At 40.2% G+C, this 13,947-nt stretch overlaps 1 long non-coding RNA gene across 1 annotated transcript; it reads right to left on the reverse strand.

The window, feature by feature from the left end:
* Positions 1 to 4,943: 4,943 nt before the first annotated feature.
* LOC127018016 (uncharacterized) lies at positions 4,944 to 13,010 on the reverse strand. Its single transcript, XR_007766679.1, has 3 exons — positions 12,774 to 13,010; positions 11,566 to 11,589; positions 4,944 to 5,188 (listed from the first exon to the last, which is right to left on the reverse strand). It is a non-coding gene; the product is annotated as an uncharacterized LOC127018016 (long non-coding RNA).
* Positions 13,011 to 13,947: the final 937 nt, after the last annotated feature.

The following is a 13,947-nucleotide window of genomic DNA, read 5'->3' on the forward strand; positions in this document are numbered from 1 at the left end:
TTTGACGTGCTTGAGTTTTTATTGCAGCAGTTGTCTGTTCATAATATTTCATTAACACACCGCTAGAAATAGTGTGAATTAGCTCTTCTCGCCTATTCCAACCTGATCTGGAAAAGCGCCTTTTGAAAATTGTGGTTTGGGCTGATTTGTGTCTCTGTTGTTAACAAAGAGAAACGTATTTCTCAATGGGCGTAACACAAGGTATACCAACCAAAAAGTATATAATGGATGGACAGTAAAGTGATGATATATGGAAATGTCTCCCATGTACTGCACATAAGGAAACAATAGCCACAGGGCCAGAAGTAGAATGCTCCCAGTGTGGCACTCCCAGGGCAGATGACAGGAGCAGACAGTTACAAGGGGAAGGAAATGATAGCTGTGTCCTGCCACAAGCAGTCAACAGTGACTGAAACCTTTGCCTCTGACACGGCATGACCTCAGCCACATTGCTCTGCAGCTGGATGGAGGAAAAAAAGGGTTTTATGGAAGGAGGAAAGGCCTTGAGGCACATTCCCTGTGTTGCAGGTACTTGTTGAAGTTATAGGAAGTGTGGCTGATGCTTTTCTACCCAGAGAGATAAAAATTTCCAAGTCCTCCTCTATCTTAAAAGGAGAAAAAACAGTCCCCGGGATACTGATGTCATCAGCATTCGGGACAAACATGCTTGTTCTCCTCATCAGCTTTTGTGGGAGCAAAAGCACCTAACATTTTGCTAACATACAGTACTTGAGCTTATGGTGGCTGAAAGATTTGCTGTCTTGCAGAAATGAATTTATCACGAGTAGTGCTGCTAGAAATAACGGAAATATTTGGGTGGACAAATACTATCATGGCAAGAAGACGGCTTAGTTTAATAGTAAATAATGAAAAATAGTGAAAAAAAGTTAAAATATTGAAAGAAATGAAAAATTCATGGTTAAGTGCCAGGAGAATTTTGTAGACAAAATATAGTGATAAAAGCTCCTCTTATGGACACCAGATTCATAGCTCTTCATTAGAATGTTAAAAGGAAAGTTGAGGCAAGGAAAAAAATAAGAAAAAGAAAATTAAGCAAGGACTGATTTAATTAAGAACTTGGGAATAAATGCCTTGGTTAAAATGCATTTCCATTCTTGTTTAGAGTAATGTAGTTATCCAGCAAAATCTAAAACTTTTTCTGAGGTGATGTTGCCAGTGGTGGCCTTTAGAAGATTTTGAAAAATAATTTAAGACAGACAGGGAAAGGAAAAGTCAACCTAAAATTAGATTATTTGCTCAAGTGTATCCAAATGAGATAATGACGTAAAAACCTACATATGTTCATCTTTCAATGCACCACTAACCAAAACATGCAAGACTTGCAACATAAAACTCAGCAGGTGAACAACTGGTGTAAAACAAAGGAATCTTCCTCAAATGTATCACTCTAACTCTGTTAGCTGGAAATCCCTTTTGCTTTGGTATTTGTTCTTCTTTAAAATCTTCAGTGCATCCTCTGAATAATTTTGCCAGTGGTAAAACCTGAGACTTTTATAATAAACTACTACTACTAAAAAAATTAAATTCTTCTAATCTACTGTTCTAATGTAGAATTAAAATCTTTGAGGTCTTTATTATAATCTACATGCTCAAACAGCTCAGATATCTTTAATCTCAGTGCTGTCTCCCAGCTGACACTGGAGCAGCACAACTATGACTGTGTGCTAAGAAAAGGACCAAAACTCACCCTGAAATGCAATCAGATGGGTTAAATAATTCTTTATCCACTGCTTAGGTGCAGTATCTGGCAAAAAGAACTTTCACCCTCCAAAATTAATACTGCTGCATGGAAAACCCCCTAAATCAAGAATGTTTTGTGCCCTTGCATGGGGGTTAAATATATAGAGATATATTTCCAAACGTCATAAAAGCTTCTAGAAAGCAGCTCTTGAAGCATTCTATTATTTCAAGTTATTAATGATTTCAAGCAATATTTCTTGAGAAGCTGAGAAATAGTCAATTTGACGTCTGTAAGAGACAAAACCATGTACCTTTTGCAAAGTGCCGATCTGGCTGTAGGCTATAGACCTGCAGATAGGGGCTTTGCACAGGTTCCCTGGGATTATTTCTGAGATACAGCTCACGTGCTACACAGGACACTCAAGGATACACCCAATTGCAAATCCTCACGTGACTACTGAACCCACTTCCTTGCTATACATACACAGGAAAAAAGCAAGGGTTTTTGATGTATAGGAACCACACAATGTTGCTACATCAATACTTTTGTCTTAAACTGACTTTAGTGACTGAACATGCCCATATTTCCTGGCTCTCAAAGATCAGGAATTTCCTGGGAATGTTATAGAAATAGGGCATTAGAGAAAGAGAGGTGGCAGTTTAAAGAACCCTGATGATGATCAATGCAGCTATCTATTTTCTGGAGCTGAATGCTACCAAATATTCAGTGTGGGGAAAAGGGGAAAGGATTTATGGAAAAAAAGCAGAGAAATCTTTTCAGTATATGTGGAGTCAGCAAAAAGCTTCACCTATAACTGATTTTAAAAATGAATTGACCCAAGTGACAGAAGTCCAGAAGAAAGTAGTTTCATTAGTTGTGCTTGTTCAGTAGTTCCCTTTAGGACCAAGGGAGACCTGTTCCTCTGCAATTACACATGGTCTCAACTAGCATGAAGGTGAATGGATAGTGCATTAGCCTGCAGCACCATTAAGCTTGTATAAGCACATCGAAGGACACGGCTTTAACATAGAAAGCCTTTGTAGGCTTGCTTTTAAAGTTTTGCATGAAGTTACATTTAGATAAATGTTCCTTTTGCATTTGCTGAGTTTGAGCAATGAACATCTCTTCTCCCTTGATCCCATGCCCTATTCCCCTTTCCAGCAGCCATAAAGACTGGAAGTGTATCCATTAATGATTTCTTCAAAATCGGTCAAATGCATTTTCACAGAAAGCTCCCACCAGCTTTTTGCATAATCCTACCGTGTCATCCTTATGCAATCTGAAAGATATAGTAGCAAAATCCCTAAGTGGAAGAGATTGATACTGATAATACTGAGACTGCTACAAATAGTGCTGCACTATGAAAGTTAACAAGTTCATGACTAGCTTTCTGGGAAAGATGTGCACTAGCCAGCCTTACTGGGCTGCATATGAAAGTCATGCAGACTTTCAGAAGTAGCATGCTATAACGCTGCATGTCGCTGAAAAGCTAGCTGTTGTCTCAAGTATCTTATTATTGCCTTGCTTTGTTCTTCTGAAGATCTTCTTAATGGCAAATACACTTTTCTTTTTCCTAACACAATGGCCAAGAAGTTCTACTGACAATGGTTTGGAGAAAGCATAAAGTGGCAGACGCTCCTTAGAGGAGTAATCCATGTTTCATTCTTAGTTTTTTATTGTTTTAAAAGCTGCAGAAAATTACATTGAAAGACTTTCCTTAAGAATCAAGAGAGCTTATTATATTATGTTCTGACAGAATGGAAGTCTAGAGTACAATTGTCTCCTCCTTTGCAGTTTTTGTTTCAAAATAAATGTATTTTCTTCCATTTCTCCTTCTGTATGCATTTATTGTATTTTTTTCCATAGTATTTCACGTTCAGTAAGACCACTAACTTACTAGCTGTTCTTTGTGGTCCCTTTTTATTCATCACTCATGAACAAGTTTACAGTTAGATTATACATTTTTACCTTTTTATGGGAACAAATGTCAGTAAAACCACATTTGATACAATGTTTACATCCAAATATAAATAAGCATCAACAACTGGTCATGAATTTCCCAAGCCCTACAACAAGAAAATAAAATGCTGCATTATGTTACCTAGTTAGGTCTATAGTGTGAAGTAGACTGAGCCAGATGTCTGAACTGATACACTGGGGTAGTAAGTTGAAAAAAAACTAGGGTATTATGAGCTTTGCTTCATCCCACAGTAATGCCCTGCCTTTGGAGAGGCCAACCATTCCTTAGCAACCTTACCATTTCCTGCAAAGCCAAAGGTCACCAGTTTGACCATGAACATAACCCTTCCTTGTCATAGATAGTCACAGAGTTCTTGGGAGAGCTGAAATACTCTGTCCATGAAGGAGAGCTGCAGACACATTTGGCTCAGACCTTCAGTGACTGAATGACTCTGCAGACAATAAAATGTCTCTTATCCAGCAAGCCAAGAGGAATTACCATTTGCGCTAGCTAAAAAGCCAGCTCTAGAAAATAAGAATCCCAATCTCCTGGTTGTTTCTTAGTAACCTTTGATCTCAAACTACATTCATGCCATCTATTGAATATGAATAGAGTATAATAACTTCCAGAAGCAGCTATAGCAATAAGCCAAATTCTGCCTGATAATCTTTGTTATCCACAGAATTACTGAAACTGTTTCCTTGTTAATCATCCAAATGCTGGTGCTGGGGAAGACTGAATTCTCAGTTATGTCTTTCACAGCAGCAAATGCTCATTTTTCCAATAGTTTTTTTATACACATCTTTTTCCTCCCACTAGAAAATTCCACAGCAGAGAGTTTAAAAACATAAACCTTAAAGTTTTCGCTGAATGTAATAGAATCATTGATGCTTTTTTGTCTTTTTTTTTTCCTTTTTTTTTACCTTTGGCAATCTCACTTTTGAAAAGGACAACTGAAACATGGTAACTTTCCAAAAGCTAAAAAACTTTCTTTGTCCAAGTTTCTTTTTTTGCTACAAAAATGGAGAAGGGTTAGAAAAGCTGCAGAGTAGCAACAGAGGAGGAAAAAGGGTAAGCAGATAAAAATAACCAATGAGGAAGAATAGATATCACTTACTGTACACAATGTCAAAATAGAAAATGTGTTTGTGCCTGTACCTTCCCAGGGTTTGCTGGGAGAAAAAACATTAAATATTGAAGGACCTCAAGATATAATTTATTTCAAATATCATGTTGAGAAAGCCACAAAAAAATGGGACAAAACACCCAAAGAATAAACACAAGAATTTTTTAATTCAGATACCTCAAAATTGTAACAGCGTCAAGTATCTGAGGGGGAAGGTGAGTGGGGAAGAGAAGTGTTATCGCTTCTTGAACGAGCTTGGGGTAGGTCTGTTATTCCCAGCTGCCGAGGTGAAGGTGGCTGGCTTGTCTTCTCTTCCAAAGGTAGGGCAGGCGATGAGCATGGCTCTGCCGGTCTGTAAATTAATACGCAGCACTGCCTTGGACACCACTTCAAGCACCACCTGGCAAATAACCTAAATGTTAGTCCCACAAGCCCTTTGGCTTGCAGTCAGGGGCTGTGAAAACACAGGTTTGGCAGACAGGGCCTGGCAGCCCCAAGGCAGGTACCAGGCGACGAGTCGAGCCACGGGGCCTTGTCACGTACAGCAGCCACAGCTCGTGCAAGGCAGAGCCAGCCCATACTGGCCTTGCCCCAAAGGCAGGGAAGTGACTACGCCACAAGCAATGCTACATACCCCACAGATATTGGTTTAAGAAGCAGCAGAGGAAAAGGAGAATCCCTGAGGATGCCCAGAGGGAAAAAGCACAGAACAAACTACCCATACAGCCAAGTTTATGAAAGCAGCTTATTTTGAGGTTTAGCTTTTGCTGTTGTGCACAGAGCTACCAGCAACTTGGGTACGAGAGCAGATGATACTGAATTATTTGAGCTCTTGCCTGTATCATGCATGGGCTCTGAGCGCTCTGCCGATGGCTGGCTGGAGACACAGCTCATTGCCATTGATCCTGCAGCACTGAGAGGTGAGCAAATCCTATTTTTGACACCCTTCGGGGTGCCCTATTCTCCATTTCCCCAGCCCTCACTGCTCTAGTAGGCAAGATTTAAACCCATGAATTCAAAAGAGAAACGAACAACATTTTCTAGCAGTAGCAGAAGGGTGATGAAACCATCTTTTCAGTGCAGTCGATCCTTCACAGGTCCATTAACTTTATCGAAGAGAAAACCCAGCTGTTTAAAATAACAGCACAACAGCTTTTCTGTCTGTTCTGCTCCAACAGCAGTGCAAATCCCCCTCGATGCCTCCCCTTGCAGAACTCTGGCTGCAAGATGCTCCTAGGGTAATGAGTTGTAGACTGGGAATTTGGAAATACTATTCTATTCTTTGGGGGGGGGAAGAAGTGGGATATTGTAAGGACAGACAAAAGTAATGGTACATTGACATAAGGGAATAGACCATTTTTACAAAGTTTATCTGCAGTGGATTATAATTTTCAAATGTAAAAGCCATTCAGTGAGAGAAGAAATCAAATAGAAATATACTGAAGAACATATTCCCTGATCTGTTCTCAAGAGAAGGCAAGAAAGTATATTAGAGCCGGTTGAACAATTTGTAATGAATAATGTAGCTGACGAATTCTATCTTTGTTCTGTTTGTGTGTATTGTCAGTGAACACTGGGTTTCTCAACTGTTTGTTCATTATTCAGAAAACATTTGCCAAACAATTCCTGTGCATAATCAGTTCTCAAACACAAAATATGCTCTCAGTGTGACTACACACAATTTAGGAAAGATACTTGGGCAATGCAGGTATGTTTCCTGGTGTGCACAAGTTGCTCAAAGCAAAGCTCGCATAGTAAATTACCATGATTTGTCCCAAGCTGTCATTCAGTGAATAAGGTGGCTGAGACCTGCCTGCTGAGGAGGGCAAACGAAGAAGTACAGCTTGGAGGGAGCCTGGCACCAGCCAGTCAGGCCATGAGCTCTCAGGCCCCAAGCCACTGCTCACAAATGCAGGGAGACTTCTCATGGCTTTGCAGTTAAGCTCACAGTTAAAAAAAAAATTTACTGGCTTGAACTCAACATACCCACAGCTCTGCACAGCTTTTCTCTAAGAATATAAGATAAAGTACCTCCTATAGCCACCACTCTGCTATTTTTCATGATTTGCTCCCCCTTTCTGACCCTCAGTGAGTAAATTAGAGTTCTCTCCCCACTATTGCATTTCAAGTCCAAGCACATTACAGAGCTAACAGGTTTACAGACACTTCCTGAGCTGGAACCTCTTCATTCTTATATTGACTCCAGTTAGTCTCCAAGTAACTTGCAGCCCACAACACATTAGTGCTCAGACCCTAATGCACTGGGCAATCACCCCCATTCCTACAGCCAAGGAAGATGGGGGACAGGGGTTAGGTGCAAGGGTATCTATTTTGAGGACACAGGAATGTGGCTGCAGTGTAGTGAGAAGAGATATGGTGCAAGGAGGCTGGATTTCCTACACAGGTAATCCTGCCACCTTCTCCAAGAAGGTGTGATCTGGTCTCCAACCACCAAGTTTCTATCAGTTTGTTCAGTCATTTGGACCAAATCTTCAGTTTACCATTGCTTTAGATCACCTCTGAAACATGACCTAGGGCTCTATTTGTGCCATGGTTTAAGAGAGATGAACAAGAATGGACAGTAAAAAATTATGGAAGTAAACCCCTATTTTCAGATTTTTTCAGTGTCTACTGTTAAGTCTGAAGAGAGGACAGACTGAACCTGTAAGAGCAGCACATCAATTATTTTCTTTTGCTTTTGTTATGGAGAATGGTTGGAGGGAAAACAGACCTGGCATCACCCTCCATCAGCAGATTTAGCACTTGCTGGAATAGATGAGAGCACCATAAACTCTGATCCTGTTAGAATGAAAGAATGTTCCTCTGCTTAGAGAAGAAAAGACAAATCTCCCTGGATGTGGCTCTTTTAAGAGACATCACAGGCTTCAGAGATAAATCTACCATGCTGAATAGCAGCATCATGTTGTCAGAGCCCCAGTGGTGGGGAAGGTCAAGAACAGCTAATAAGGGTATAGTACTTCCCCTTTTTATTACTAACATTTAGGAATACAAACCCTTAATCCTATTGCTAAACTCATCAAGAGATAAGTCAAAGGGTAGCACAAAGGTACTACAACAGTAGAGGAGGGGTTCATTCTGTTCCCAATCCAAGTCTGCACCAAGCTTTGAGAATGTATAAACTGCTTTTGTGCTAGACCAACTTGTTTCGCTAGAGAAAAGTCATCAAGTTGGGTGACTTAATTCAGTTTGCAAAAAAAAAAAAAAAGGATGATTTTGCATTTAGAAGACAAAGCGTTGTTGGATGAAAATAGAGGTAGATGACACCACCAAACTGTTTTAGTAAAGCTGCTGGGATGCGTGGGAAAATTGGCTCAAATGCGTGTTTCATTCAGTCCCTGATTTATTGCTGTTAGTCTTCATTTCTTCAGCAACTCAAAATACACTGAAGTAGAAATAATGTTTAAGAAGAGTTGTTCCACTCTTTACCATAGCAGGCTTCCACAAGACATGGACATTACCTTAAGTCAATTATTTTTGCTTCTTTCTCTTGTCTTTGGCTGTGCTGGCCTGCTCTGCTCAGTCAATGAAAGCTGTTATACAGCTGACAGGAACTTTCCTAGTTGAAAAATATGCTGAGTGCCAACTGAAACTTGCTGAGTGTTATTTCATCAAGCAGCCACTGTGCCTCTTTACAGTATAAGTGATAGACTGAGGCATGAGGCCTCTGAGAGGCCCACAGTTGCCTTGGCCTTGAACTTTGTTTGCCTGCTCTTAAAGCATCTTGCCCTAAGTACCAACTATTATTCAAGAAGCCTTTTGAAATTAACTCTGTCTTTTCTGGGTTGTGGAAGTGTGCTTTTTTTTGTGTGTGGAATGGTAGCACCTTGCTTAATACAGTAAGAAAACATAATTAATCATCAGCAATCCACTCTCCTGTAAACTCTAAGATTTGAAGCATGAAGCACACAGTGGTGACCCATTCAAGGTACACAGAGAGAAATAGTAAAGTTGGATAGACATTTGATACAAGTTAGGCTCTCAAAACCCGCTCCAGGGAAATACCTCAGACCTCTTTGCTTTTGAAAATTTTCCTTGGGGATATAACCTGTCAAGTAATTTGCAGAGTAAAGCCACCCCTATGCCTTCATCATTCAGAAACTATTTAAATTAAGTATATGTAACTTTCCACTGAAGGTTCAGGGTAGCCAAACAGATCAAAGCTGGATATGAAACAGGATTGTTACCAGTTGTTAGACTCTGCTTTTCTATCTGGTCACCCCCACCCCCACTGCCTCAGTCCTTCACATGTAAATGCCACCTGTGCCCTGCTGATTGAAATTAATACTTTATGTCCATAAATTCCTTCCAGCTTTATGACTGATCTGTAGATTTTACTGAACTAAGCTACTTGCACATCTGATGGGTTTTGTCTACACTTACAGGAATTGCAGCCACATTTCCCAGTCTCTATTTGTCCAAATTTGGCTCAGACAGAACCACCTCTCTGTACAAGCTTAAAAAAGTGGAGTTCCTATGCCCTAAGGTTACAATTCTGTCAAAGTTCACATCCTTGACATAACTTTCTAAGGCTACAAAACATTCGAGAGACTGACAACTCCAGACTACATTTATTTTAGGAGAACAACTCACAAAAAAGTTACAAAGGTTGCGTTTAGGCATCTAGTTTATATTCTAAACTTGATTTACCCCTGAATGGTCCTTCGTAAGCCATTTATGTTTCTCATTTAAAATAGAGCAGCTCCAAATTCTTCTGTTATCTAAGCATGTCAGAAATGAAAATTAGATTGTTTTTTGCATTTCTTTTATCATACTAGCTCGACTCCATGCTACACATGAAAGCTTGGTCTCTGCTTTCTTCTAGCCAGGAGCATTTAATCCTCTTAATGGGTGACTCACCCATCTTACTTAGTCTGGTCAGATAGGAAATCATCTGCGCAGCCAAAGAATTACAAGTATGGAACAACACTGCATGAAATTACCTCAAGGATTTCCATATGGATCTTGCTGTCTACAAGACTATCCTACCTAATAAGCCCAGGGGATTCAGATAACATATTTACAAACCCTACTTTCATTGATTTTTTTACTCTTTTCCTCTCCTCATTAAACAAGACAGATACCCAATTTAAAGTCACTAGTTAACAGCTAAAAGCAACTTTTATAGGTTTTGTAGCAAGTAGGAGTGACAAAAACACCTCTTCTATCACTTCCTGTAGGTCAATAAAATATAACATGATGAACCATCTGCTGCTTGTATAATGGGTAAAGGCTGGAATAACACATCAGAATTAATCTAGCCTTTTCAGGGTTGTCTTCATCAGTTTTAAATGTAACCCTCCCACTGGCTACATGGGAGAACTTCTGACTTAGCTCTGGGATAGCTGAAGGTACTCTCTGCACTAACAATCTTCTCTGCTTCCATTCCCACTACAACCAGCTTGCCAGGCAGTGAAAATATAAATTAAATTACCAAAAGCACCTTTATATATTTCTCACAAGTCCCCAGAATAAACTGGTAGTTTAACAACACAGCCAAAGAGGTAAAAACAGTGAAGATATAATCATAGAATGATTTGGGTTGGAAGGGACCTTAAAGATCACCTAGTTCCAACCCCCTTGCCATCTAGATCAGGTTGCTCAAAGCCCCATCCAACCTGACCTTGAACATTTCCAGGGATGGGGGCATCCACCACCTCTCTGCGTAACCTGTTCCAGTGCCTCAACACCCTCACAGTGAAGAACTTCTTCCTTATGTCTAATCTAAATCTACTCTTTCAGTTTAAAGCCGTTACCCCTCGTCCTATCACTACATGCCCTTGTAAAAAGTCCCTTATTAAGAGTCAAATCTTGCATTTGGGATGTTCACATCTGGGAGGAAATATCAGAGAATAACAAGTCAGGGTACTTATATGCTACACAGAGCCAGATGGGACATGGATGATGGGCTGTTGTGAGCAACAGGCAGGGGCTGAAGGCCCCTCATGCTGAGCTGTAGGAAGCTGCATGGCCTTGGCAGGGGTACATGTGCCAAGGTGCATGTTGTGGAGCAGGTAAGGGACATCCCAGCCTCCTACTTGGCTCCAAGAGTGTTGAGCAGCAGTGCAGGAGGGTCAGTTGGACACAGGAAATAATACAGAGGCTAACATCCATCCCAGACATGCACTTAACCTGGTAAATCTGGAAACAGCCCAGCACCTTGCTGTGAAATTCACCACCTTTCCAGAACCTGTCCTGGCCCAACTCAGGGAAAACTCCCACGAGCTGCTATATATGATTATTCCTTGCCTCTTCTCATGTCATCAGGCTCTGCAAAGAATGCAAGGTCTATAGAGAAGACTGATGGGATTTTCCATGATGCTTTGTAACACTGATCTATGCCTTTCAGCTGGTGCAAAAGCAGAAACACAGGAGATTAAACTCCTACTGTTTTTACCTTCTGAAGAATAAGGGAGGGGTTTAAAAATAAAGAGCTGCGATGTAAAAGGATGTATTTAACTGTCCTAGCTTACTCAGCAGTTAAAATTACATTTAATTAAGAAAACAATAATCTTCTTGTAATAACATTAACTTTAAACCAACCAAATCCATGAAATGTCTTCAGCTTAATTTCTAAATACTATTAAATAATTACTGTATCTCTTCAATAGCAATTTAAGCAGAAAATTTAGTCTCTTGAGGCATGTTGGACAAAGGCTTAAACATTAGCATCAATATCTCCTTGTTATTTCCACAGTTATCTTTCTTAATACTAATCACTAAATACAGTTTAGATGTGGTACTTTCTCTAAGTCTTACCTTGTTTTGAGTTTCTCACTTCAGCTGAAATTCAAAGAAAACAAAAAGCATTAATCCAACAAGACAAACAAAAATAACATAACTTCTCCCATCAACAACTGACAAATCAACAAACCAACTACACTGAAAAGAAAGGGAAATCCCTGCATATGTAAATGTTGTAAGTCACAGGGCATTCAGTTTTTTGCTTTATTTCATCCTGTGTACAGTAATGGCACACTTTAGCTGGAGGCAGCCTGTTAAACATTCAGTTAAAATGTGGCTTGCTAAAAGGAGAGATACTCAGACTTTTCTCTTTCAGAGATATTTCTCATGGTAATTCTGTATTTACTTCCTCATATTGATATATAAACCTAAAGTAAAAATACTTTAAATATTCTATGTGTTCATATTTTTTAAACATAAAACAGAGGGACTACTAAATTTCTCAGTGTTTCCATGACAAGTTACTGTCTGAGGTCTTCTAGGGCTGCTTGGAACTGAAACTGAGGAGAATTTTTAGATGTTTCAGAACTTTACAAACTGTCAAAATGTTAAGTGATTAATGTAGCTTTTTTTAACTCTTCATCTCAGAAAACAGAGATTAAAGCGTGGATTTAAGAACAGGAAGGTTTGTACAATAAATTACGGCCCAGATTGGTAAATAGCAAATCATTCAAAATCCATCTGAATGATCTTCAAAACACCAATACAACACGGCTCAGTTTCTGAATCAAATTTGCCTAAGCTCATATGGGGTGATCTCATGCTCATGTAAATTAATAAAGCTGTGGCAGTGACAAGCCTTTCTCAGCCACAGTCCTAAAGGAGCTGTGAAGTCCTTTACACCTCTAAATGTAAAGTGCCATGCACATCTGGCAACAGTCCCCTTTCAGGGAAGAAAGAAGTTTCCACATTAACATAAGATTGTGGCCCTTACAAAAAGCAGATCTGATCTATCACGCAGAATCAAGGCAATGATACCAATCAAAACTGACATGAACCCTGGGCTTAGAGCATGCTCTGAACATGACTGCGACTTAAGACTATTTTCTGTATGCCAAGGGAAGGATGTCTTCTTCCTTGCCTTTTTTTCTGCATGTATCACTTTAATGTTAGACCCTGTCTTTAAGCTATTTAATCCATCCAGCTAAGGGACATTGATCTTGTGTCTCACACTGACCTCCACATTTTGGAAGAAAGCATGTCTCTATATCATCTGTGCTCACCTGCAATTATATACTTCCCACTCTATTGCACTTCAGGGCATCCTTCTATCTTGTGCGGGATTGTCACACATTTCTCCCCAGCCTACTGTGCCCTGTGGCATTACCCCACCTTTCCGTCCCAGGGGGCTGCAGGGTGTCAGGAGGGCTCTGCCCTCAGAGCAGGGACAGGTTTTTCAGAGAGCACAGCAACAACAGCTACTGCTTCTTCTGTGCAGAGATCACTGTGGATGGAGAGCCCCCTGCCAGGGACAAAATGGTCCCTGTCAGCCACTGAGATTCAGATTCTGTGCAGCATTCTTCCTTTGCAAAAGAAGGTGGTTTTTTCCTAGGCGGTTGGCAGGTTTGTCCCTCTCAGGAGCCTTCTTTCAGCTGAATCCAGGCCTTCCCATCATTTTGACTGGTCTTAGGAGAGAACCAGTATTTAAGCTGACAAAATGTTGGCTGTCAGACACCTAGAGGGAACCATATCACTGTTGACATAACAAAAATTGACTCATTTTGAATAATTAACTTGTAAACCAATTTTTTTGCTAGGAAAGACCTCTTCCTTTTCAGGACTTTCATCCTATTGTATGAAACATGGGTGGGGGCCCCTCCCCTTTCCCCAGAAGACCAACCTCCTTGACTGGAAATGACCTCCCAGTCTAGACAGTTGTACTGCTGCGCTCCAAACAGAAGGGTTAGGTGGTAGGATCCTGGGATGTCCACCCGTGGGTGCTCTGCACTGAGGCTGAGCTGCCATGCTTTATTCCTGTGGCTAAAAATAGTTGATTATTCTTCAAGGATGTGATATGTTGTCCACAAATAATTGCATGTTTTTCCTAGAAGTATGTGGAAAGAGTGGTTCAAAGCACAAAGCGCCGTTGTGTACTAAGGTTTAAAATACTCAAATCCCAACAGCATCTTAGCTGACTACCCAAACCAACATTAAAAGCTTCTTCCCAGCTCACAGTTTGGTCTTTAGACAGGTTTTCTGAATATTTAGTAGCAATAGATATTATATATCCTAGTAATGGAGATATGTGACTATCAATCAGAAGCAATGTGTAATCCAAAGATTTCTGTTACTGAAGTGAAACGTCGAGGAGATGAACATCTCAGGGCATCCCAGACCTAGTGCATGTATCAGCCTCAGAAGAGTCTAAAGTTTCCTACAGCTCAGGCAATCATCCAT

The sequence above is a fragment of the Gymnogyps californianus genome, chromosome 6, assembly GCF_018139145.2.
Source record: "Gymnogyps californianus isolate 813 chromosome 6, ASM1813914v2, whole genome shotgun sequence".
In the NCBI taxonomy this organism is placed as follows: Eukaryota; Metazoa; Chordata; class Aves; order Accipitriformes; family Cathartidae; genus Gymnogyps; species Gymnogyps californianus.